The sequence below is a fragment of the Mobula birostris genome, chromosome 5 (genome assembly GCF_030028105.1).
Source record: "Mobula birostris isolate sMobBir1 chromosome 5, sMobBir1.hap1, whole genome shotgun sequence".
NCBI classification, from domain to species: domain Eukaryota; kingdom Metazoa; phylum Chordata; class Chondrichthyes; order Myliobatiformes; family Myliobatidae; genus Mobula; species Mobula birostris.
In genome coordinates, this window is record NC_092374.1 from 99,356,005 (window position 1) to 99,382,742 (window position 26,738).

The 26,738-nt window shown below is 48.1% G+C and overlaps 1 pseudogene; it reads right to left on the minus strand.

The window, feature by feature from the left end:
• Positions 1-13,702: 13,702 nt before the first annotated feature.
• Positions 13,703-15,384, minus strand: LOC140198391 (T-complex protein 1 subunit theta pseudogene; annotated as a pseudogene).
• Positions 15,385-26,738: the final 11,354 nt, after the last annotated feature.

Sequence of the window (26,738 nt, forward strand, 5' to 3'; positions counted from 1 at the left end):
CTGATGGTGGATCAGAAGAAGCTGTTCCTAAAACTTTGAGTGCATGTCTTCAGGCTCCTGTACCACCTTCCCGGTGACAGTGATGAGAAGAGGGTATGCCCTGAGTGGAGAGTGTCCTTCATGATGGATGCTGCCTTTTTGAGGTATTACCTTTTGAAGATGTCCTCGATGGTGGAGAGGCTCGTGCCCTTGTTGGAGCTAGCCGAGTCTACAACACTCTGCAGCTTTTTCTGATCCTGTCCTTCCGTGACTCCATACCAGATGGCAATGCATCCAGTTGGAATGCTCTCCACAGTACATCTGTAGGAATCTGCTAGGTTGCTGGAGGCTCTTCCCTTGGCAGGGGTGTCCAGAACCTGGGCTTATAGGTCTCGAAATAGATGGTTAGTCATTTGGAAGACTCTTTTATCCAGGAAGTGGTGAATCTTTGTAATTCTCTACCAAAGGAAGTTGTGAAAACTCAGTCAAAATCCCTCAGAGTATTGAAGACACAAATCCTTAGGCTCTGAGGTATTACGTAATTTAGTGCAGGAATGTTCCTTGCCGTTAAGCATACTTACATGGACAGCTGCAATGGGAAGCCGCGTCCATCATCAAGGACTCCAGCCATCCAGGCCCTGCACTGTACTTGCTGCTGCAGGAGACTTGGGTCCCACACCACCACGGCAGGAACAGTTATTACCCTCCCACCATCAGGTGTGGATAACTTCACTCACCTCAACACTGAACTGATTCCACAACCTACACACTCACTTTCTAGGACTATTCCGCTCATGTTCTCAGTATGTACGCATGTATGTATCTATCTTGCTATCTATTTATTTATTTGCACACTTTGACTTTTTTTGTATTTTGGCTGTTTGTTATGTGTGTGTGTGTGTGTGTTTTTCATTGATTATATTGTATTCCTTTACTCTATTGTGAATGCCTGCAAGAAAATGTATCTCATTAGAGGATATGGTGACACATATATACAGTATACTTTGGTAAGAAATTTAATTTGAACTTTGAACATGGTGCTGAAGTGGAAGATCAGCCATCGCCTTATTAAATGGTGGAGCAGGACTGTAGGTTGAACGGCTTGCTCAAAGCTCTGCGACCTTTGGACTCTTCCTGATGTGATTAACCAGAAAGGGAGGCTGTAGTCTAACCAGTGTCTGCAACGTTCACCACCACCTCCCTCAGGCTGTACAGAATCGCCAAAATCCCATCTGTTTTACTAATTCTCTCCACAGGCCTCACTACTGCGAGGAACTGATGCGCATGTTTGCCCAGGACTTCACACATGCTTCACTGCTGTTCCACTTAGTCTACGTCCTTCCCAATCTCAATGCCAACACACATCACCTCAAGCTCCCTAAATGAAATGCTACCTGCCAGCTCCTTCTGCCAGACCACACCTTCCACAGCCTCACAAGGACACAAGGAAATAGGACTGGGAGGAGGTCAGTCTGCCCACTAATGTAACTACAGCTGATATACACTGGCCCTGACTCTACTTTGCCTGTTCCCATTACTCCCGATTCTTTTTTAAAATTCGAAATTACCTTTACTTGTCACATGTACTGTACATTGAACTTGAAAGAAATACACACAAAATGCTGGAAGAACTCAGCAGGTCAGACAGCTTCTATGGAAATGAATAAGGTCGACATTTCAGGCCGAGACCCTTCTTCAGGATTACTTGAAAGATCAAGATAGCAAAGCAGTTAGTGTAACACTTTACAACACAAATGAACAGTGCATCACGCCGTTTAGCATCAACAGTCCGAGGATGTGCTGGGGGCAAGGGTCTCCGTGCTTCCAGTGCCAATATAGCCTGCCCACAGCTCACTGACCCTAACCTGAGCTTGTACTACTTCCCCTTCCCCCCACCCTCTTATTCTGGCATCTTCCCCCTCACTTTCCAGTCCTGATGAAGGGTCTCGGCCCGAATCATCGACTGTATTCATTTCCATAGAAGCTGTGTGACCTGCTGAGTTCTGGATTTCCAGCATCTGCAGAATCTCTTGTGTTTATGACCCGAAGCTGTATGTCTTTAGGATGTGGGATGAAACTGGAGCACCCGAGGAAGCCTTTGTGGTCATCTAGTAATCCTGAGGAAGGGCCTCAGCCTGAAACATCAACTGACAGGTAAAGCTGATCTTTAATGGCACAACAGTGTCCAAGGAACCAACAGCACCTTCTTGGTTAACGCTTGGGCTCTGCTCATAGAGAACCAACCTGTAGCTGGTGTGCCATCTATAAAGAAACAACAGTACCTTCTCGGTTAAGAGGAATAGATAGAGTGGACAGCCAGTGCCTCTTCCCCAGGGCACAGCTGCTCAGTACAAGAGGACATGGCTTTAAGGTAAGGGGTGGGAAGTTCAAGGGGAATATTAGAGGAAGGTTTTTTACTCAGAGAGTGGTTGGTGTGTGGATTGCACTGCCTGAGTCAGTGGTGGAGGCAGATACACTAGTGAAGTTTAAGAGACTACTAGACAGGTATCTGGAGGAATTTAAGGTGGGGGTTTATACGGGAGGCAGGGTTTAAGGGTCGGCACAACATTGTGGGCCGAAGGGCCTGTAATGTGCTGTACTATTCTAAGTTCTATGTTCTATGTAACTCACAGGGCTCTGGTCACAGAGAAATGACCTGTAGCTGGCGTGCCGTTGACAAAGCTCAGTGTACAGGAACACAAGAAAATAGGTGCATGAGTAGGCCTCAAGCCTGCCCCACCATTTACTATGATCTATGCTGACCTCAGCTCCTCCTCTATGCCATTTCTCCACCCCACTCTATACCTCGATCTCTTGAATATTTAGGCAGAATAACATTTTGGCAAGCACTAGATGGGCTGAAGAGCCTACTTCTATGCAGCAGTACTCTAAGGCTCTATTTATGCATCTCCACTTTGAATACTTCCGATGATCTTGCTCCCACCAGCAGAGACTTCAGGAGATTCTCTACCTTTCTATGTACCTCAGTTTTTAAAGGCTACCCACTTACCTTGTCATTATGTCCAGTTGTGTGAGACCTTCCTGCTGGCGAGAACATCCCAACATCCACCCTGTCAGCCTCCTTAAGATCTCATATGTTTGAATGAGGTCACCTGTCTTGCCAATGGCACTTCATGAAGGCAGCATCCATCATGAAGGACACTCACTGCCCAGGATATGCCCTCTTCTCGTTTTTACCATCAGGGAGGAGGTACAGGAGCCTGAAGCCCCAAAGCTTCTTCCCCCCGCCAGCGGATTTCATAATCATCATGAATAATATTTTGCTCTCTATTTGCACTGCTTTTTTATATTTCATATTGTATCTTGTAATATTTACTTTATGTCCTAAGTTCAAAGTATATACAAGTTATATAACCTTGAGATTCATCTCCTGGCAGGCACCCTCAAAACAAGAAACCCAAAAGAACCCATTCAAAAAAGACTAGCAGACACCCAATGGGCAGAGAGAGAGAAAAATATAAATCCTGCAAACAATAAAAGCAATCAGAACGAAAGTGAGCCCATAAACATGAAGCGTGGAGCAGCCGGAGCAGGGCCACAGCTTCAGTTCACCACACAGTGGAGTAAAACATCACAGAGCCCTCAGACACGAAGCCCGGAGCAGGGCCACAGCCTCAGTTCATCACACAGTGGAGTATAACATCACAGAGCCCTCAGACACGAAGCCCGGAGCAGGGCCACAGCCTCAGTTCACCACACAGTGGAGTATAACATCACAGAGCCCTCAGACACGAAGCCCGGAGCAGGGCCACAGCCTCAGTTCATCACACAGTGGAGTATAACATCACAGAGCCCTCAGACACGAAGCCCGGAGCAGGGCCACAGCCTCAGTTCATCACACAGTGGAGTATAACATCACAGAGCCCTCAGACACGAAGCCCGGAGCAGGGCCACAGCCTCAGTTCATCACACAGTGGAGTATAACATCACAGAGCCCTCAGACACGAAGCCCGGAGCAGGGCCACAGCCTCAGTTCATCACACAGTGGAGTAAAACATCACGGAGCCCTCAGACACGAAGCCCGGAGCAGGGCCCACAGCTTCAGTTCATCACACAGTGGAGTATAACATCACAGAGCCCTCAGACACGAAGCCCGGAGCAGGGCCACAGCCTCAGTTCACCACACAGTGGAGTATAACATCACAGAGCCCTCAGACACGAAGCCCGGAGCAGGGCCACAGCCTCAGTTCATCACACAGTGGAGTATAACATCACAGAGCCCTCAGACACAAAGCCCGGAGCAGGGCCACAGCCTCAGTTCATCACACAGTGGAGTATAACATCACAGAGCCCTCAGACACGAAGCCCGGAGCAGGGCCACAGCCTCAGTTCATCACACAGTGGAGTATAACATCACAGAGCCCTCAGACACGAAGCCCGGAGCAGGGCCACAGCCTCAGTTCATCACACAGTGGAGTAAAACATCACGGAGCCCTCAGACACGAAGCCCGGAGCAGGCCAGATCAGGCCCACAGCCTCAAGACTCAGTGCGGAGAAGAGAAGAGCAAGCACCACAGAGCAGAGAGCAAAACCAGCTTAACACTCCCCTCACGTTCCCCTTAAACATTTCACCAGCTTGCACTGTTCTGCTGCCACAAAACAACAAATTTCGTAATGTATATCAGTGATAATAAACTTGATTCTGATTCTGTCTGTCTTCTAAACTCTAAGGAATACAGACTCAAATTGTTCAGCCTCTTGGTGGGACAATTCCCAGAATCTCCTTTGGACTGCTTCCAATGCCTAAACAGGGCACTTATTTTTAGGGAAGGGGTCCACGACTACACACATAATGAGCTGTTCTCTCACCAACGCCCTGTACAAATGTAAGGAAAATCTCCCTATTCTTAAATTCAAGCCCCTTTGCAATGAAGGCCAACTTGCCATTTGCCTTCTTAACTACTGGTGGGACCTGCCTGCTGATTGGTCATAGAATCATAGAATACTACAGCCCAAAAACAGCCCTTCAGCCCATCTTAGTCCATGGAGAACTTACGGTCTGTTTAGTCCCATTGACCTGCTCCCGGACCATAGCCCTCCATACCTCTCGCATCCATGCATTTACCCAAATTTTCTTAAATGTTGAAATTGAACCAGTATCCACCACCTCTGCTGACAGCTTGTTCTACGCTCTCATCACTCTCTGAATGAAGAAGTTCTCCTCTCACGTTCCCCTTAAACATTTCACCTTTCACCCTTAACCCATAACCTCTAGTTCTAGTCCCACCCAACCTCAGTGGAAAAGGACTGCTTGCATTTACCCTATTTATAGCCCTCGTAATATTTTGTGAATCTTTGTTAACAAATAAGTGGAACATCTGATCAGATATAATCAGATCAGTGTGGTAGACAAAAGGGATCTGGGAATACAGGTCCATAATTCGTTGAAAGTGGCATCACAGGTGGATAGGGTCGTAACGAAAGCTTTGACACGTTGGCCATCATAAATCAATGTATCGAGTACAGGAGATGCGATGTTATGTTGAAGTTGTGCAAGATGTTGGTGAGGCCTAGTTCAGAGTATTGAGTGCACTTTGGTCGCCTTATACAGGAAAGATGTAAATAAGGTTGAAAGAGTAGAGAGAAAATTTACCAGGATGTTTTCAGTACTGGAAGACCTGAGTTATAAGGGAAGATTGAATAGGTTAGGACTTTATTCCTTGGAATGTAGAAGATTGAGAGGAGATTTGATAGAGGTATACAAAATTATAAGAGGTACAGATAGGGTAAATGCAAGCAGGCTTTTCCACTGAGGCTGGATGGGACTACAATCAGAGGTCATGGGTTAAGAGTGACAGGTGAAAAGTTTAACGGGAATTTGAGAGCAAATCTGCTTTCATCAGAGGGCCGTGAAAGTGTGGAATGAGCTGTCAGTGCAAGTGGTGCACGCAAGCTCGATTTCAAAGTTTAAGAGAAGTTTGGATAGATACGTAGATGGTAGGGTTATGGAGGGCTATGGTCCCAGTGCAGGTCGATGGGAGTAAGCAGTTTAAATGGTTCGAAACAGACTAGATGGGCTGAAGGGGCTGTACTTTTTTATGACTATAAAAGAGGAAGCACGTTAAATGTAGGCATTTGGTACAGAATGAGTTCTTTGAGGTTTGTAGAGGAGGGAGGGAGACAACTTAAAGAAAGTAAGAGGGTAAAACAGTATTCACAAGCTGGATTAAGGAGACTTGGCTTTAAGGTAAAAGAGGGTAATTTTAAAGGAGGTGTGAGGGGCAAGTGTTTTACACAGAGAGGGATGGGTGCCTGCAATGAGCTGCCTGGAGCGGTGGTACAGGTAGAAACATCAGGGACTTTTAGGAAACGTTTAGGCAGGCGCATTAAATATGAGGAAAATGGAGGGACATTCTGTAGAGAGAGGGCATTAGTTTAGTCAGCTATTTGATTACTAATTTATCTGGTTCAGCACACACATTGTTGACCGAAGGGCCTGTCCCTGTGTTGTACTCTCCTCTGTTCTGTTGCAAGTACATTAAAAGCAAGAAGGTAGTTCGGAATGGAGGGTGTCGCCACAGGGACCTTATAGGAAATCTATGTGTGAAGTCAGGGGTTACGGTGGGGTCCTTCTCGTCAGTATCCTCCAGGAGAAGGGATGTGGAGATAGGGAGTTAGGGGAGGTGACGCCGATACTCTGGAACATGTCTGTGTTATAGCTCTTGGCATAATTAAGATGGATAATTCCCCAGGGCATGACAGGATGTATCCCAGATGCCAGGAGCAGCAAGGGCAGTGGGGGGTGGGGGGGCGGAGTTTGCAGGAGATTGCTGGGACTCTAATGGAGATATTTTGCATTTTCGTTAGGCATGTGTGAGGTACCAGAAGACTGTAAGAGCGTTAATGTTTTTCCTTTAATTAAGTGGGGAATAAGGGATAACCCAGGAATCTACAGACCAGTGAGTTTTATATCATTATCGGAAATTACCCATCAGGTAACTTCCCCATCAATTTGTGAACGGTCCATGAACACTACCTCGTCATTCCTTTCCTTGTGTTCTTTGTTTGGTCGTCTACAGTCATTCTATGTCTTTGAACTGTACCTCTGCCACAAAACAATAAATTTCATATCAAAATAGTTAGTGGTAATTGTTACATTTTGTAACTTCAAAATACTGAACTAATTCAGAGGAAGACAAAATCAAGAAGGAGGTACAGGAGCCTGAAGGCACACACTCAATGATTCAGAAACAGCTTCTTCCCCTTTGCCATCTGATTTCTGGATGGACATTGAACCCTGAGACTGTCTCACTACTTCTTTATTTCCTATTTTTTGCACTATTTATTTAATTTAACAAAAATATTTTACTTTATATATATACTTACTGTACTTCACAGTTTTTTCTCTATTATTGAGTATTGCATTGTATTGCTACCACAAAGTTAACATATTCCCTGACATATGCCGGTGAGATTAAATCTGTTTCTCATTCTGAGAGTACTCAAATATTATTTAAATACTAAATACACAACAAGAGTAAAGCTGATTCTGATGGAAATCTGAGGGACAGAATTAATATTCACTGGGGAAGTCTGGGACTGATTAGGAGTCAGCGTGTGTTAGGTGCGGGGCCACCATGTCTCACAACTCTGAGTTTTTCACAGGAGGTCAGTAAGCGAACTGAAGAAGATGAGTTAATAGACGTGGTTTATGTGGACTTTAGCAAGGCTTTTGGCCAAGTCCCACACGGGAGGCTGTTCAGAGGGATCAGGGTCAGCTTTATTATCACTGACATATGTAGGAAAATTTGTAATTATGAGTCAGCAGTACAGAGCAATGCATAAAAAATAAGAAACATATAAAATCACAAATAAGTCATGAAAAAATAGAACAGGAAGTGAGGTAGTGTTTGTGGGTTCATAGTCTGTTCAGAAGTCTGATGGCAGAGGGGAAGAAGCTGTTCCTAAAGCACAAGGTGTGTGTATTCAGGCTCCTGTACCTCTCCCTGGTGATAGTAATGAGAAAAGGGTATGTAGTAGGTGCTGTGTGTGGTGAGGCTGTGAGGAAGGACAGGTAGAAGATTGCAGTCACTCGGATGAGTTGAAGTGTAACATGAGGACAACATCAAAAGGTGATGAATACAGAACTGAAGGTGTTCTATTTGAATGCACACAACATACGCAATAAGGTAGATGATCTTTGTAGCACAGTTGGAGATCGGCAGGTATGATGTTATAATCATGGCTAAAGAAGATCATAGTTAAGATCCACGTCTACACATTGTATCAAAGGATAGGCAGATAAGCAAATGGGTGGCTGGCTCTGTTTGTTAAAAAAAAAGAAATCAAATCCTTAGAAAGAGGTGACATAGGATCGGAAGATACAGAATCCTTCTGGGTAGGCTAAAGAAACTTAAGGATAAAGTGACCCTGCTGGGAATTATATACAGGCCTCCAATCAGTAACCAGGATGTGGGGTACAGCTTACAATGGGAGATAGAAAAGGCATGTCAAAAGGACAATGTTATGATAGTCATGGGGAATTTCAATATGCAGGCAGGTTGGGAAAATCAGGCTGCTTCTGGATCCAAGAGAGGGAATTTATAGAGTGCCCAGGAGATGGCTTTTTAGAGCAGCTTGTGGTTGAACTCACTAGGGGAAAGGCAATTCTGGATTGGGTGTTGTGTAATAAACCAGATTTGATTAGGGAGCTTAAGATAAAGGGACCCTGAGGAGACAGTGATCATAATATCCTCCAGTTTGAGAAGAAGAAGCTAAAATCAGGTGCATCATTTTTACAGGCGGAGTAAAGGGCATTACAGAGGCACGAGAGAGGAGCTTGCCAAAGCTGACTGGACGGGGTCAATTCGGAAGGCGATGTCAGCAGATCAGCAATGGCTGATGTTTCTGGGGGCAATTCAGAAGGCACAGGATAGATACATCTCAAAGATGAAGAACTATCCTAAAGGGACAATAGCACAACCATGGCTGACAAGGAAAGTCAAAGACAGAATAAAATATAACAAAAACTAGTGGGTTAGAGGATTGGAAAACTTTTAAAAACCAAAGAAGTCAATCAGAAAACCTATAAGAAGAGAAAAGAGGTGATTTGATGGAAAGCTAGCCAATGAGAGAAAAGAGGATTCCAAATCTATTTTCAGATATATAACGAGTAAAATAGAGGCAGGAGTGCATATTGGATTGTTGGAAAATGATGCTGGAGAGGTAGTAATGGGGAAACAAAGAAATGGCAAATGAACTTACTCAGCATTTTGCATCAGCCTTCACTGTGGAAGACATTAGCAGAATGCCAAAAATGCGAGAGTGTCAGGGGGCAGAAGTGAGTGTCATTGCTATTACTAAGGAGAAGGTGTTTGGGAAGCTGAAAGGTCTGAAGGTGGATACATCACCTCAGCCAGATGGACTACACCACAGGGTTCTGATAGAGGTAGCTGAAGAGATTGTGGATGCAGTAGTAATGATTTTTCAGAAGTCACTAGATTCTGGAATGGTTCCGGAGGACTGGAAAATTGCAAATATTACTCCACTGTTTAAGGAGAGAGGAAGGTAGAAGAAAAGGAATTATGGGCCATTTAGCCTGGTCTCAATGATTGGGAAGATGTTGGAGTCCATTATTCAGGATGAGGTTTCAGGATACTTGGAGGCACAAAATAAAATAGGCCAAAGCCAGCATGGTTTCTTCAGGGGAATTCTAGCCTGACAAATCTTTTGGAATTCTTTGAGGGAATAATGAGTAGGACAGACAAAGGAGCATCAGTTAATGTTGTTTATTTAGAGTTTCAGAAGGCTTTTGACAAAGTGTCACACATGAAGTCATGGTATTACGGGAAAGATACTAGCATGGATAAAAGATTGGCTGACTGGCAGGAGGCAAAGAGTGGGAATAAAGGGAGCCTTTTCTGGTTGGCTGCTGGTGACCAGTGGTATTCCACAGGGGTTGATGTTGGGGCTGTTTCTTTTCATGTTATATGTTAATGATCCGGTCGATGGAATTGATGGCTTTGTAGCCACTTTGCAGATGATACAAAGATAGGTGGAGGGGCGGATAGTGTTGAAGAATCAGGGAGTCTGCGGAATGACGCAGTCAGATTGTGAGAATGGGCAAAGAAGTGACAGATGGAATACAGAGTCGGGAAGTGTATGGTCATGCACTTTGGTAGAATGAGTAAAACGGTAGACTATTTTCTAAACAGTGAGAAAATGCAAATATCTGAGGTGCGAAGGGACTTGGGAGTCCTTGTCCTTGTTCAAAATTCAAAGGTCAAAATGAAGTTAAAAGTAAATTTATTATCAAAATACATATACAGTATGTCACTATACATTTTCTTGTGGGCATACTCAATAAATTAATTGTAGCATAACCATAGTCGAATTACTGAAAGATTACACTAACCTGGGTGACAACAAACTGTTCAAATACAAAAAAAGGAAATAATAATTAATAAATAAATATGGAATAAATATTGAGAAAATGAGATGTAGAGTGCTTGTCATTGAATCCACAGGTTGTGGGAACATTTTCAATGATGGGGCAAGTGAAATTGAGGGAAGTTCCCAGGGGCTGATGGGATATACCCCAGGTTATTGAGAGAGGCAAGAGACGAGGTTAATGTGTTATCCATACTGTAGAGGACTGGCAGAGAATGCAATGGGATATAGATCAGTTGCAGATACAGGCAGAGAAATGGTAAATGGCCCTTTAGTTCAAGAGCCTGATAGCTGAGGGGTAGTGACTGATTCTGAACCTGGTGGAGTCAGTGCTGAGGCTCCTGTACCTTCTTCCTGGAGGTGGAGGTGATCCCTGATGATGGACACTAACTTCCTGTGTAATGGTGGGGAGGGCTTTACCCATGATGGATTGCGCTGTATCCACTACTTCATGTAGGATTTTCCATTCAAGGACATTGGTGTTTCCATACCAGGCTTGTGCAAGATTCCCTAAAGGTGAACTTGCAGGTTGAGTCAGTGGTAAGGAAGGCAAATGTAATATTAGCATGCATTTCAAGAAGACTAGGATATAAAAGTAAGGATGTTAATGAGGATTTATAAGGTTTTGGTTAGATCACATGGAGTATCGTGAACAGTTTTATGCTCCCTGTCTAAAAAAAGATGAGTTGATGTTGGAGAAGGTCGAGAGGAGGTTCACAAAAATGATTCAGGAATCGAAGTGTTCATACATGGGGAGCGTTTTATGGCTCTGGGTCTGTACTTACTGTAGTTTAGAAGAATGAGGCGGAATCTCATCGAAACCCATTGAATATTGAAAGGCATGGATAGAGTGGATGTGGAGAGGATGTTTCCTATAGTGGGGGGAGTCTAGGAGCAGAGGGCACAGCCTTAGAATGAAGGATCATCCAATTACAAACAGAGATGAGGAGGAATTTCTTTAGCCAAGGGGTAGTGAATCCATGGAATTCATTGCCAAAGATGGCTGTGGTTATCATGTCAATGGGTATGTTTAAAGTGTAGGCTGATAGGTTCTTGATTAGTCAGAGTGTTATGGGTTCAAGGCATGAGAATGGGGTTGAGAGGGATAATAAATCAGCCATGATGGAATAACAAAGCAGACCTGATGGGCCAAATTCTACTCCTATGTCTTATGGTCTAAAGGGGCACCTGTGAGGAGGGTAGTAGTGACAAAGTCTTGTGCTTGTCCCCTGCCAATGTCTCTCTAGGATAATGGGATCTCCTGCCCCCACCCCAGTCTCCTCAGAAAGGGGGCTTCTCCTGTCCCTGAAATCCAAACCCACTCCCACAACAGGATCAGAATCATTGTCTTACATGACATGAACTTGGTTCAGTGGCAGAGGTTTAGTGCAAAGACATAACCATGAGGTAGTACTCATGGATTCATGGTCCGTTCAGAAGTTTGATGGTGAATGTTCCTGAATCGTTGAGTGTGTCTTCAGGCTCCTGTATCTCCTCCTTGATGGCAGCAATAAGAAGAGGGCATGTCCTGGGTGGTGAGGTTAAGGCACTTAGGAAGCAAGGTGTGTAGGAAGCAGTCACTGGTCATGTTTCGATTTAGAGATCTCCCTTTTGGCTCAACAAGGCTGCACTATCCGATCACACCGCAGTGATCAGTTAACCTACTAACCTGTATGTCTTTGGGAAGTGAGAGGTAGACAGTGTACCCAGAGGAAACCCACGCAGTCACAAGGAGGACGTATGAACTCCTTACAGACAGTGGCAGGAATTGAACCCCGATCCGACAGCTGCCATTGTAACGTTATGCTAACCACTAAACTACTGCATTCTGGCACAGCCTTTAGTGCTTCAAGATGGTGATGTTGGAGTCTCCTGATCCTGGCACTTTTCTGACAAATGGCATCTGTACCTTCCAGTATAACCTCCATCTAGCATTTGGGACAGACCCTTCCCACAATATTTCTCTCTCTACCCCATCAACTTATAGTCACCCTAATCCCCTGTACTTATGAATCCACACCCTAATGTGACAAACATCAGATAGAAGGTGTGTTCCGGGGAATTCTCTGTGTGTGCGTGGATATTTGTCTGTTAATATTCTGAGGCCTCTCTCAGTCAGATTGACCATGGATATTGTGTCTGAGCTGACTAGATAGGCAAGCCTGAGCAGTATGATACAGAGAGCAAGCTGTTGCCCATGTAGCAAGCTCCCGTCTCCAAGCATCTGATGAACCCAGAGGAACGGCAGAGATCGATTCAGTCAGGTGCCTGCAGCGTTGCAGGAGCTGCCAGTCAGTGCTGAGCTCAATGTAGGGCTGCCTTCGGGATTTTTCCTCAGGGTTTACTCTGAAGCTTTCCCCATGAGTGGGTATAACCGTAAGGCAGTGGAGGTTTGCGATCAGATTTTCTTTCTCCGAGATGAGCTACCAACCACAGCTGACGAGCCCCATCTGCCTAAAGCGACTGATTTTAAGGAGCTAATAACCTGCTTTTGCCCAGCTCCTGTCAGTAGAAATGGTTCCGCTGGGCTTAATAGGAAACCCACACGTGAAGGCCAAGAGCTGGACTTGGTTGTCAGAGGCTATTTGAGGCACACGCCACTAATAGGTAGTGGGAGCTTGTCCCCATTACCACCCCCGGCTGTAACAACCTTAAGGAATCTCTGTTAATATTCTTTTATGTGCTGTATATGATGTATTACGGTGTTTTGCACTCTGGTCCCTGAGGAACATTTTTTCATTTAGCTGTGTACATGTGTATGGTCGAATGACAATAACCTTGAACTTGCGAACCAGCAGAGAGAGCAGACAGCAGTGTAGAACCTGGAGTTTATTAACATCAACATATTATGTGTGGGGTGCAGTCTGCATGGGCAAGGGGAAGGTTAGGCGAAATGGGCAGGGAGATGGGGAAAATGTGTTGGGAAGGGGGAATGGTTAGGTAGGTAGTGTATGGGTCGAAGGGGAGGGGAAAGCGGGACAATGAAGGGGGAAGGGGGAGATGTGGGAAGTGGAGAAGGGAGAGCTGGAGATAGATCCAAGGAGAGGTGTTGGGATGATGAAGGCAGAGGATATGGGGAGGAGAGGAGGGAGGGAGATGGGTGGAGCGCAGAGGACAGTGGAGAAGAGAGAAAGGAGGGGAGAGTGTAGAATGGGAAGCAGGAGAGTGGGGAAGGGGAACAGACATTACTGATGGCAGGGGCTGAAACGTATGGGGGACTTGGGGAGGAGAGATACAAGAGGAAGGGGAAGGGAAGGCAGTGATGGGGAGGGGTAAGGAAGGGGTGCAGACAGTGCTCAGGCAGGGGCTGCCCTCAGTCAATGTGATCGGGCGGCAGATCCCAGTTGGGGTTCTCAGGCCGGGGTTTGGGCCCGCCTGACTTCTTGGCCAGAAAGACCTGGTCGACGCCGAGTATGGCCAGTGCAGCCTGGGTAGCCAGCTGTAGTGCCGAGTGCTTCAGCAGCAGCGGCTCGCAGATGCCGGCTTGCACCACGTCCAGTGCCTCCTCACCGCCCGCTTCCAGGTCAAAGCCCAGGCTGGCTCTGCCACACTGGTGCAGCACCCGTAGCCGGGCCACGGCCTGCGGCTCCTTTCCACCTGCATTCCACACCAAGGCACCCGCCACCGATTCGAGAGCGTGCGCGAGGGCACTGAAGGCATGTCGCTCCAGGCCAGCGCAGGCCTCGGCCTCGGCCGCAAGCCGCACTGCCAGTGCCAGCTCAGTGGCACCAGCTCCGGGCACCAGGCGCCCATCGTGCCCCAGAAGCTGGTAGGTGCAAAGTCCATCATGGACAGCCTGCTCAACGGTGTCCAGCAGGCCTGGCGTGGAGCCCCGCAACAGGATGGTACGCTGCACTGTGCCCCCCTCCTCCTCCTCAGGCTCCAGTGTGACCAGGAGCCACCCACCCTCCTCACTCAAGCCCACACGCTGCAGGTGACCCAGCTCATCAGCCTCTGGGGGCCTTGGGTAGAGCAGCGGCCTGGCGTGTGCAGCCCGGGCCACAGTGGTCAGCAGCCGGCCGGAGCACAGCCGCAGCGACAGCAGGCCTCGGCGCTCAGCGTAATGCTGCGCGACCGGGTTCAAGCGGCCGCCCACCACCACCAGCTGCACGCCTGCCTTCTCCAGTTGTACCACCAATGCCTCCGTGGCGCGCTGCTCGGAGCTGCTAAGCACGCGCAGCTCGTTGGGGCCGCGTGCGAGCGCCGTGGCGGCCGCGCCGGCTCAAAGGCGCAGTCGTAGACAGCGACGCGCACTTGCCCCAGGGCGTGGACCAGACCCTCGGCCTCCGCTTCAGCCTTGTCCCCGGAGCCCAGGCACATCACCAGGCCGTGGACCAGCCGCGAGTCAGACAGGCCGCCGCCGGGGACCCAGCACACCCGTACCCTTTCGGGGTCCAGTTCCCAGCCGTGGTCCAAGACCTGCTGTACTGCCACGCAGGCTTCGGCCAACAGCTGTGGCAGTGGGCCCACCTCGCTACCCAGCTTGGCTCCCACCGCAACCCGCAGCACCCTCTCCACCCGCCCGGTGTCCGCCTCAGCCTCCAGCTCACCACAGCACAGGCCGTCCAGGAGCTGCAACGCCCGGTCAGCCGCCTGGCGCAGGCCGCCGCTCAGCTCGGCCACGGGCAGGCCGCTCTGCAGCGCAGCCCCGGCCTGTTCAAGCAGTGAGCCACCCAGTAGCAGGACAGTGGCCCGTCCGTCGCCCACTGCCTCAGCCTGAGCTTGCACCGCCTCTGCCAGCAGCCTGGCAGCCGGCTGCTCGACGTGCAGCTCACGAAGCACTGCGGCCACGCTGCCGTTCAGCAGGCCCCGAGGGCTGTCACCCACCACAAGCTTGCGCAGGCCGGCTGGCCCGAAGGTGGCCCTCAATGAGCGAGCCAGCTCGGTGCAGGCCTCCACGTTCCACAGCAAAACCTCCTCTGGGCCGCTCTGGTACCGAGATCCACTCGGCACCATCTGCGGGAAGCCTGGAGCCACAGGGACGTGGGCCGCCATTGCCTGCGGGGAGAGAGGCAGAGAATCAATGCAGAGTCCGAGGATTCCTGCTCCTCCCTTCAGTCAACCCAGCACCCTCTACCCTCCCTCACCCCCACTCCCTCCCCCTCACCTACCCCTACACCCGTCCATCACCCCCACTCCCTTCCCCCTCACTCACCCCTACACACCCCTCCATCACCCCACTCTCTCCCCCTCACCCACCTCTACACACCCCTCAATCACCCTCTACACTCTCCTACATTCACCCCACTCCCCTCCCCTCCTCTCCCACCCACACAGACCACTCCTCCACCCCTTCTACCCACCCCTTTGCCTCCACTCACCTCTCATCCCATCACCCTCCTCCATTACCTCTCTGGTGACCCAACGTTCAAAGCTAAGGGTGATAGATTGAGGGTGAGAGGGAAAAATTGAAAAGGGACCTGAGGGGCAACTATTTTTACACAGAAGATGGTGAGTATATGGAACGAGCTGCCGGAGGAAGTGGTGTTGCTCTGTGTCTTGCACTTGTCACTGCCCCCCACCCTTACCCCTCCCCTCCCCACCCCTTGGTTCCAGAAACTGAGGCCTGAATGTCAATGTCCAGCCTGCCCAGACACTGGTGGATTAGGATTAGCTGTCTGGTCAGAGATCATGTCTTGTGAGGAAAGGCTGCGGGCTTTTTTCTTTGGACTGAAGATGACTTGATAGAGGTAGACAAGATGATAAGAGGCTCAGATTGAGTGGACAGCCAGTGACTTTTCCCAGGGCAAAAATGCCAATATGAGGGGGCATAATTTTTAGGCGGTTGGCCGAAAGTATGTGGGGGATGTAGGAGGTAAGTTGTTTTATACAGGGATTTGGAAGAGGTGGTGGTGGAGAAATATACATTATGGATGTTTAAGAGACTCTTCTAAAGGCACGTGGATGAAAGAAAACTGGAAAGTAACAGTTCAATGGATCTTGGGGTAGTTTGAAAGGTTGGCACAGCTTTGTGAGCCGAAAGACCTGTACTGTTTTATGTTCTATGATCGTGCATGATTCCTGAAAGTGGAGGGAGTTGCAGCAGGAATGCTAGGAGAGGGGTCGAAGGAGGAGTGAGTGCCTTTCATTCTTATAAACCAAGGAGATGTCTATTTTACCGAATTTCTCCGCATAGGACCAGCCTCTGGAGTCGAGTTTGTATGTGCGCACACTCATATTTTGCTATTAGCGCACAAAGGAATTTAAACTGCACACAAAAAGTTGTCACCCTCTACTTTTCTGGTTTCTGATGCAGATGGTGTTGACAATGCAGTTTGCGATGATTTGTCTGCAGATTTTAGAATTGGCTTATTTATACTGTCTTTATTGAGGAATTATTGACTCACTATGTGGATTTCTAGAGAAACAAAGACCATGAAATACGATAGATGAACGAGATCAAAAATTATTAAACCTAGAGGAGATCAAGGTTTTTAATTGACTGTGTTTTGCTAGCTGTTAACTTGAATACCTCTACATATAAAGTTCAGTGTGCGCATGTTGTTGTCATTGGGCAAAAATTGCACAGCACAAGATTTTTGTGCACACTGGTCATTACAAATTAGAGGGGACATTGCCTTCAATTCATCCAGGGAACAAAATTAAGATTCCACATATCCATTTACAAGTAAAATCTATTTTTTTGTTACCTTAACAGGAAGATTTTTTTTCGATATCAATCACTCCACAACCAGTAACTCTTCTTCTCAGATGGCCTGCTGTGTGGGACACCTGGCTCTGTGCTGCTCAAACATCTGGCATCTGGGCTTCAGTTACACAGTTGGATTGTTGTTTGAATTTGATCTTCTCTTGTGACACAGTACAGGTGATTGTTGCACGGAGGCTGATGGGATATATACTACCTAGCTGCGGTTCCATGGAGAATCCTGTCTGTAGAGATCTTTGTGTTAGGACCACTTCTGGGGAGAGACCAGAATTCATCATTCTCATCATTATGTACCATGTCGTATGACATGGGTGGTCATGGTCTTCCCATGACCATGAACCTTCTAGGCAAATATTTCGACAGAAGTGCTTTGTCGTTGCCTTCTTCTGGGCAGCCTTCTTCAGAGATTATCTGCCTGGTGTCAGTGGTCACCTAACCAGGAGTTGTGATGTGCACCAGCTACTCATACGACCATCCACCACCTGCTCCCAAGGCTCTACATGACCCTGATCGGGGGGAAGTGCTAAGTAGGTGCTACAGCTTGCCCAGGAGTGACTAGCAGGCTAGCGGAGGGAAGGAGTGCCTTCTACCTCATTTGGTAGGGGCGTATCTCCACCCTGCCACCCAGAGATCAGAGGCCAAAATAAGACTGATAAATCTACTATGGATTTTAGAGGGTGGCTCAATCAGTGTTACGTTATTCCAGAGTCAGCAGTCTGGATTCAATTCTGCTGCTGACTGCAAGGTTTCTGTAGGTTCTCTCCATGACCTCCGGATCTCCTCTGGGTCAACAGATAGAGGGAGTGGGGTGGGCTAACGAGAATGGTTGATTAGACCAACTTCTGGGTGGAAGAAACTTTTAAGATGATGTGTTTTTTTCTTTTAATGGCTCTTTGGTGCTTTCCGGAGGCGAGCTTTTGGAAAAGGCAGTTTGGTGGGTGGGTAGGTATAAACTTCTGGCTTAATGATTAAACCTCAATGATTTTTCCCGTCTGCATCTTTGTGCTGGGACACAAACAAGTCCACTTATAGAGAGAGGGTGGGGCAACCAGAACTGGAGACCAAAATAAGACTGATAAATCCAACAAGGAAATCAGGGGAATAAGAAGGTGAGGGGAGGAAAAGGAGAAGGAGTACATGCTGGCAGGTAATAGGTCAAACCAGGTGAGGGGAAAGGTCAGAAGGTGGAGAGGCATTGCTGAAGTAAGAAGCTGGGTGATGATAGGTGGAAAGGCTGAAGAAGGAGGAATCTCATAGTTCCCTGAAAGTGGAATCCCATGTGGATAGGGTGGTGAAGAAAGCTTTTGGTATGCTGGCCTTTATTAATCAGAGCATTGAGAATAGGAGTTGGGATGTAATGTTGAAATTGTATAAGGCATTGGTAAGGCCAAATTTGCAGTATTGTGTACAGTTCTGGTCACTGAATTATAGGAAAAATGTCAATAAAATTGAGAGAGTACAGAGGAGGTTTACTAAAAAGTTGCCTGGGTTTCATCTCCTAAGTTACAGAGAAAGGTTGAACAAGTTAGGTCTTTATTCTTTGGAGCGTAGAAGGTTGAGAGGGGACTTGATAGAGGTGTTTAAAATTATGAGGGGGCTTGATAGAGTTGACGTAGATAGGCTTTTTCCATTGAGAGCGGGAAACATTCAAACAAGAGGACATGGGTTGAGAGTTAGAGGACAAAAGTTTAGGGGTAACATGAGGGGGAACTTTTTTACTCAGAGATTTGTGGCTGTGTGGAATGAGCTTCCAGAAGAAGAGGTTGAGGTAGGTTCAATGTTGTCGTTTAAAGTTAAATTGGATAGATATATGGACAGGAAGGGAATGGAGGGCTATGGACCGAATGCAGGTCAGTGGGACTAGGTGAGAGTAGGAGTTTGGCACGGACTAGAAGGTACAAGATGGCCTGCTTCCATGCTGTAATTGTTATATGGTTTATATGGTTATACGGTTATATGATAGGAGAGGAAAGTGGGAGAAAGGGAAGGATGAGGGGAGCCTGTGAGAGGGAATTCCTTCCTCACACCCTACTTTTCTTCGGTCATAGAATGGTGCAGCTTGGGAAATGACCAAAAAGCCCCTCATAAATCCGCTCCACACCCTCAAAGTTCTATGACATCACTTGGGAAATGTAGTTTGATTCAGGTGGTATACAGCTGCACGAGAATCTCGTCTGAAATACCACCACGTGTCTCTGCTAATATAGGAAGGCAGTTCCTATGTAATCAGCCTATTGATCTGTTGAGCTAGTTCTAAGAATATGTGGACTTGCACATCACCCCTCAATACTGGTAAGTATCCAATCATTCCTGGCCATCAGTGTTCTGGTAAAACCCAAAAGAAGGTGTGTGTCTGTGAGAGATGGAAGAATTTCCGTTCATTATCAAGCAAAACATGCACGGCCGGAACAGAATACAGTAGCTGATCACATTGTTTTATTTCTGACTGTGCACTCACTTCAAAGAACTTCAGTTCTGAATGTAATTTGCTTACTTTTATTGTTTGCACAGAATTTGTTTGGTTTTTGCATATTGGGTGGACGATGGGCTTTTGTTTTACTGGGTTTTATTGGGCTTCTTTGTTTCATGGATCCCTGGAAGGAGGCAAATCTCAATCATGTCATCAATGTAATCTGACCTGTAATCTGGGGAGAAGGTACAGACTGGAGCAGCCTGTTGACATGGGGAGAATGTACAGACTGGAGCAGCCTGTTGTCATGGGGAGAATGTAAAGACTGGAGCAGACTGTAGAAATGGGGAGAATGTACAGACTGGAGCAGCCTGTTGCCATGGGGAGAATGTACAGACTGGAGCAGCCTGTTGGCATGGGGAGAATGTACAGACTGGAGCAGACTGTTGCCATGGGGAGAATGTACAGACCGGAGCAGCCTGTTACCATAGGGAGAATGTACAGACTGGAGCAGCCTGTTGTCATGGGGAGAATGCACAAACTCGGGCAGCCTGTTGTCATTGGGAGAGTGTACAGACTGGGGCTACCTGTTGTCATGGGGAGAATGTACAGACTCAAGCAGCCTGTTGTCATGGGCAGAATGTACAGACTGGAGTAGCCTGTTGTCATGGGAGAATGTACAGACTGGAGCAGCCTTTTGTCATGGGGAGAATTTACAGACAGGAGCAGCCTGTTGTCATGGGCAGAATGTACAGAATGGAGCAGCCTATTGTCATGGGGAGAATGTACAGACTGGAGCAGCCTGTTGTCATGGGTAGAATGTACAGACAGGAGCAGCCTATTGTCATGGCGACAATGTACAGACAGGAGCAGCCTGTTTTCATGGAGAATATGTACAGAATGGAGCAGCCTGTTGCCATGGGGAGAATGTAAAGACTGGAGCAGCCGGTTGTCATGGGGAGAATGTACAGACTGGAGCAGCCTGTCGCCATGGGGAGAATTTACAGACTGGAGCAGCCTGTTGTCATGGGGAGAATGTACAGACTGGAGTAGCCTGTTGTCATGGGGAGAATGTACAGACTAGAGCAGCCTGTTGTCATGGGGAGAACGTACAGACTAGAGCAGCCTGTTGTCATGGGGAGAATGTACAGACTGGAGCAGCCTGTAGCCATGGGGAGAATGTACAGACAGGAGCAGCCTGTTGTCATGGCCACAACATAAAGACTGGAAGAGCCTGTTCTCATGAGGAGAATGGAAAGACTAGCGCAGCCTGTTGAAAAGGGGAGAATATACAGACTTGAGCAGCCTGTTGTCATGGGGAGAACGTACAGACTAAAGCAGCTTGTTGATATGGGGAGAATGTACAGACTGGGGCAGCCTGTTGTCATGGGGAGAATTTACAGTCTGGAGAACGCTGTTGCCATGGGGAGAATGTACAGACTGGAGTAGCCTGTTGTCTTGGGAGGAATGTACAGAATGCAGCAGCCTGATATCATGGGGAGAATGCACAGACTGGGGCAGACTGTTCTCATGGGGAGTATGTACAGACCGTAGCACCCTGTTGTCATGTGGAGAATGTACAGACCGGGGCAGCCTGTTGTCATTGGAAAAATATATAATCTGGGGCAGGCTGTTGTCATGGGGAGAATGTACAGACTGAAGCAGCCTGTTGTCATGGGAGAATGCACAGACTGCGGCTACCTGTTGTCATTGGGAGAATGTACAGTATGGAGCAGCCCGTTGTCATGGGGAGAATGTACAAACTGTGGCAGCCGGTTGTCATGGGCAGAATGTACAGACTGGAGCAGCCGGTTATCATAGGGAGAATGTACAGACTGGAACAGCCTGTTATCATAGGGAGAATGTACAGACTGGGAAAGCCTGTTGTCATGGGGAGAATGTACAGACTGGAGCAGATGCTGCGATGGTGAGAATGTACAGACTGGAGCAGCCTGCTGACATGGGAAGAATGTACAGAATGCAGAAGCCTGTTGTCATGGGGAGAATGTACAGACTGGAGCAGCCTGTTGTCATGCGGAGAATGTAGACTGGGGCAGCCTGTTGTAATGGGGAGAATGTACAGACTGGGGTAGCCTGTTGTCATGGGGAGAATATACAGACTGGAGCAGTCTGTTGTCATGGGGACAATTTATAAACTGGGGCAGCCTGTTGTCATTGGAAAAATGTACAAACTGGGGCAGCCTGCTGGCATGGGGAGAGTGTACAGACTTGGATTACTGGTTGTCATGGGGAGAATGTACAGACTGGGGCTTCCTGTTGTCATGGGGAGAATTTACAGACTGGAGCAGCCTGTTGTCATGGGCAGAATTTACAGACTGGAGCAGCCTTTTGCCATGGGGAGAATGTACAGACTGAAGCAGCCTGTTGTCATGGGGAGAATGTACAGATAAAGCAGCCTGTTGGCATGGGTAGAATGTACAGACTGGAGCAGCCTGTTGTAATGGGGAGAATGTACAACCTGGAGAAGCCTGTTGTCTTGGGGAGAATGTAGAGACAGGGGCCGCCTGTTGTCATCAGGAGCACTTACAAAATGGGGCAGATTGTTGTCATGGGGAGAGCAAACATACTGGGGTAGCCGGTTATCATCAGGAGAACTTACAGACTGGAGCAGCCTGTTGTCATGAAGAGAATGTACACACTGGAGCAGCCTGTTGTCATTCGGAAAAGCAGAAATTGGGGCAGCCTGTTGTCATGGGGAGAATGTACAGACTGCGGCTACCTGTTGTCATCGGGAGAATGTACAGACTGGAGCAGCCTGTTGTCATGGGGAGAATGTACAGACTGGAGCAGCCTGTTGTCATTCGGAAAAGCACAAATTGGGGCAGCCTGTTGTCATGGGGAGAATGTACAGACTGGGGCTACCTGCTGTCATCGGGAGAATGTACAGACTGGAGCAGCCTGTTGTCATGGGGAGAATGTACAGACTGAAGCAGCCTGTTATCATGGGGAGAATGTGCAGACTGGAGCAGGATGTTGTCATGGGGAGAATGTACAGACTAGAGCAGCCTGTTCACATGGGGAGAACGTACAGACTAGAGCAGCCTGTTGTCATGGGCAGAACGTACAGATTAGAGCATCTTGTTGACATGGGGAGAATGTACAGACTGGGGCAGTCTGTTGTCATGGGGAGAATGTAGAAACTGGGGCAGCCTGTTGTCATGGGGAGAATGTACAGACAGAAGCAGCCTGTTGCCATTGGGAAAATGTACAAACTGGGGCAGCCTGTTGACATGGACAGAGTGTACAGACTGGGCAACCTGTTGACATGGGGAGAGTGTACAGACTGGGACTACTGGTTGTCATGGGTAGAATGTACAGACTGGGGCAGCCTGTTGTCATGGGGAGAATGTACAGACTGGAGCAGTCTGTTGTCATGGGGAGAATGTACAGTCTGGAGCAGTCTGTTGTCATGGGGAGAATGTACAGACTGGAGCAGTCTGTTGTCACGGGGAGAATGTAGAAACTGGGGCAGCCTGTTGTCATGGGGAGAATGTACAGACTGAAGCAGCCTGTTGTCATGGGGAGAATGTAGAAACTGGGGCAGCCTGTTGTCATGGGGAGAATGTACAGACAGAAGCAGCCTGTTGCCATTGGGAAAATGTAAAAAATGGGGCAGCCTGTTGACATGGAGAGAGTGCACAGACTGGGCAACCTGTTGACATGGGGAGAGTGTACAGACTGGGACTACTGGTTGTCATGGGGAGAATGTACAGAATGGGGCTGCCTGTTGTCATGGGGAGAATGTAAAGAGTGTAGCAGGCTGTTGTCATGGGGTGAATGTACAGACTGGAGTAGCCTGTTGTCATTGGGAGAATGTACAGACTGGAGCAGCCTGTTGTCATGGGGAGAATGTACAGACTGGAGCAGCCTGTTGTCTTGGGCAGAATTTACAGACTGGAGAAGCCTTTTGCCGTGGGGAGAATGTACAAACTGGAGAAGCCTGATGTCTTGGGGAGAATGTACAGACAGCGGCAGCCTTTGTCATGGGGAGATTGTACAGACTGAGGAAGCCTGATGTCATGGGGAGAATGTACAGACTGGAGCAGCCTGTTGTCATGGGGAGAATGTAGAGACTGGAGCAGCCTGTTGTCATGGGGAGAATGTACAGACTGGGGCTACCTGTTGTCATCGGGAGGATGTACAGACTGGAGCAGCCTGTTGGCATGGGTAGAATGTACAGACTGGAGCAGCCTGTTGTCATGGGGAGAATGTACAACCTGGAGAAGCCTTTTGTCTTGGGGAGAATGTAGAGACAGGGGCCGCCTGTTGTCATCAGGAGCACTTACAAAATGGGACAGATTGTTGTCATGGGGAGAGCAAACATACTGGGGCAGCCTGTTATCATCAGGAGAATTTACAGACTGGAGCAGCCTGTTGTCATGGGGAGAATGTACAGACTGCAGCAACCTGTTGTCATGAAGAGAATGTACACACTGGAGCAGCCTGTTGTCATTCGGAAAAGCAGAAAATGGGGCAGCCTGTTGTCATGGGGAGAATGTACAGACTGGGGCTACCTGTTGTCATCGGGAGAATGTACAGACTGCAGATGCCTGTTGTCATGGGGAGAATGTACAGACTGGAGCAGCCTGTTGTCATGGGGAGAATGTACAGACTGGAGCAGCCTGTTGTCTTGGGCAGAATTTACAGACTGGAGAAGCCTTTTGCCGTGGGGAGAATGTACAGACTGAAGCAGCCTGGTTCATGGCGAGAATGTACAGACTGGAGCAACTGTTTGCCATGGGGAGAATGTACAAACTGGAGAAGCCTGATGTTTTGGGGAGAATGTAGAGACAGCGGCAGCCTTTGTCATGGGGAGAATGTACAGACTGAGGAAGCCTGATGTCATGGGGAGAATGTACAGACTGGAGCAGCCTGTTGTCATGGGGAGAATGTACAGACTGGAGCAGCCTGTTGTCATGGGGAGAATGTACAGACTGGGGCTACCTGTTGTCATCGGGAGGATGTACAGACTGGAGCAGCCTGTTGGCATGGGTAGAATGTACAGACTGGAGCAGCCTGTTGTCATGGGTAGAATGTACAGACAGGAGCAGCCTATTGTCATGGCGACAATGTACAGACAGGAGCAGCCTGTTTTCATGGGGAATATGTACAGAATGGAGCAGCCTGTTGCCATGGGGAGAATGTAAAGACTGGAGCAGCCGGTTGTCATGGGGAGAATGTACAGACTGGAGCAGCCTGTCGCCATGGGGAGAATTTACAGACTGGAGCAGCCTGTTGTCATGGGGAGAATGTACAGACTGGAGTAGCCTGTTGTCATGGGGAGAATGTACAGACTAGAGCAGCCTGTTGTCATGGGGAGAACGTACAGACTAGAGCAGCCTGTTGTCATGGGGAGAATGTACAGACTGGAGCAGCCTGTAGCCATGGGGAGAATGTACAGACAGGAGCAGCCTGTTGTCATGGCCACAACATAAAGACTGGAAGAGCCTGTTCTCATGAGGAGAATGGAAAGACTAGCGCAGCCTGTTGAAAAGGGGAGAATATACAGACTTGAGCAGCCTGTTGTCATGGGGAGAACGTACAGACTAAAGCAGCTTGTTGATATGGGGAGAATGTACAGACTGGGGCAGCCTGTTGTCATGGGGAGAATTTACAGTCTGGAGAACGCTGTTGCCATGGGGAGAATGTACAGACTGGAGTAGCCTGTTGTCTTGGGAGGAATGTACAGAATGCAGCAGCCTGATATCATGGGGAGAATGCACAGACTGGGGCAGACTGTTCTCATGGGGAGTATGTACAGACCGTAGCACCCTGTTGTCATGTGGAGAATGTACAGACCGGGGCAGCCTGTTGTCATTGGAAAAATATATAATCTGGGGCAGGCTGTTGTCATGGGGAGAATGTACAGACTGAAGCAGCCTGTTGTCATGGGAGAATGCACAGACTGCGGCTACCTGTTGTCATTGGGAGAATGTAAAGGATGGAGCAGCCCGTTGTCATGGGGAGAATGTACAAACTGTGGCAGCCGGTTGTCATGGGCAGAATGTACAGACTGGAGCAGCCTGTTATCATAGGGAGAATGTACAGACTGGGGAAGCCTGTCGTCATGGGGAGAATGTACAAACTGAAGCAGCCTGTTGTCATGGGAGAATGCACAGACTGCGGCTACCTGTTGTCATTGGGAGAATGTACAGTATGGAGCAGCCCGTTGTCATGGGGAGAATGTACAAACTGTGGCAGCCGGTTGTCATGGGCAGAATGTACAGACTGGAGCAGCCTGTTATCATAGGGAGAATGTACAGACTGGGGAAGCCTGTTGTCATGGGGAGAATGTACAAACTGGAGCAGCCTGTTGTCATGGGGAGAATGTACAGACTGGAGCAGCCTGTTATCATGGGGAGAATGTACAGACTGGAGCAGCCTGTTGTCATGGGGAGAATGTACAGACTGGAGCAGACTGTTGTCATGGGGAGAATGTACAGACTGAAGCAGCCTGTTATCATGGGGAGAATGTACAGACTGGAGCAGGTTGTTGTCATAGGGAGAATGTACAGACTAGAGCAGCCTGTTGACATGGGGAGAACGTACAGACTAGTGCAGCCTGTTGTCATGGGGAGAATATACAAACTGGAGCAGCCTGCTGCCATTGGGAAAATGTACAAACTGGGGCTGCCTGTTGACATGGAGAGAGTGTACAGACTCGGCAACCTGTTGACATGGGGAGAGTGTACAGACTGGGACTACTGGTTCTCATGGGGAGAATGTACAGACCGGGGCTGCCTGTTGTCATGGGGAGAATGTAAAGACTGTAGCAGGCTGTTGTCATGTGGTGAATGTACATACTGGAGTAGCCTGTTGTCATGGGGAGAATGTACAGACTGAAGCAACCTGTTTTTTTGGGCAGAATTTACAGACTGGAGAAGCCTTTGGCCGTGGGGAGAATGTACAGACTGGAGCAGCCTGTTGTCATGGGGAGAATGTACGGACTGGAGCAGACTGTTGTCATGGGGAGAATGTACAGACTGAAGCAGCCTGTTATCATGGGGAGAATGTACAGACTGGAGCAGGTTGTTGTCATGGGGAGAATGTACAGACTAGAGCAGCCTGTTGTCATGGGCAGAACGTACAGATTAGAACATCTTGTTGTCATGGGGAGAATGTACAAACTGGAGCAGCCTGCTGCCATTGGGAAAATGTACAAAATGGGGCAGCCTATTGACATGGAGAGAGTGTACAGACTGGGCAACCTGTTGACATGGGGAGAGTGTACAGACTGGGACTACTGGTTGT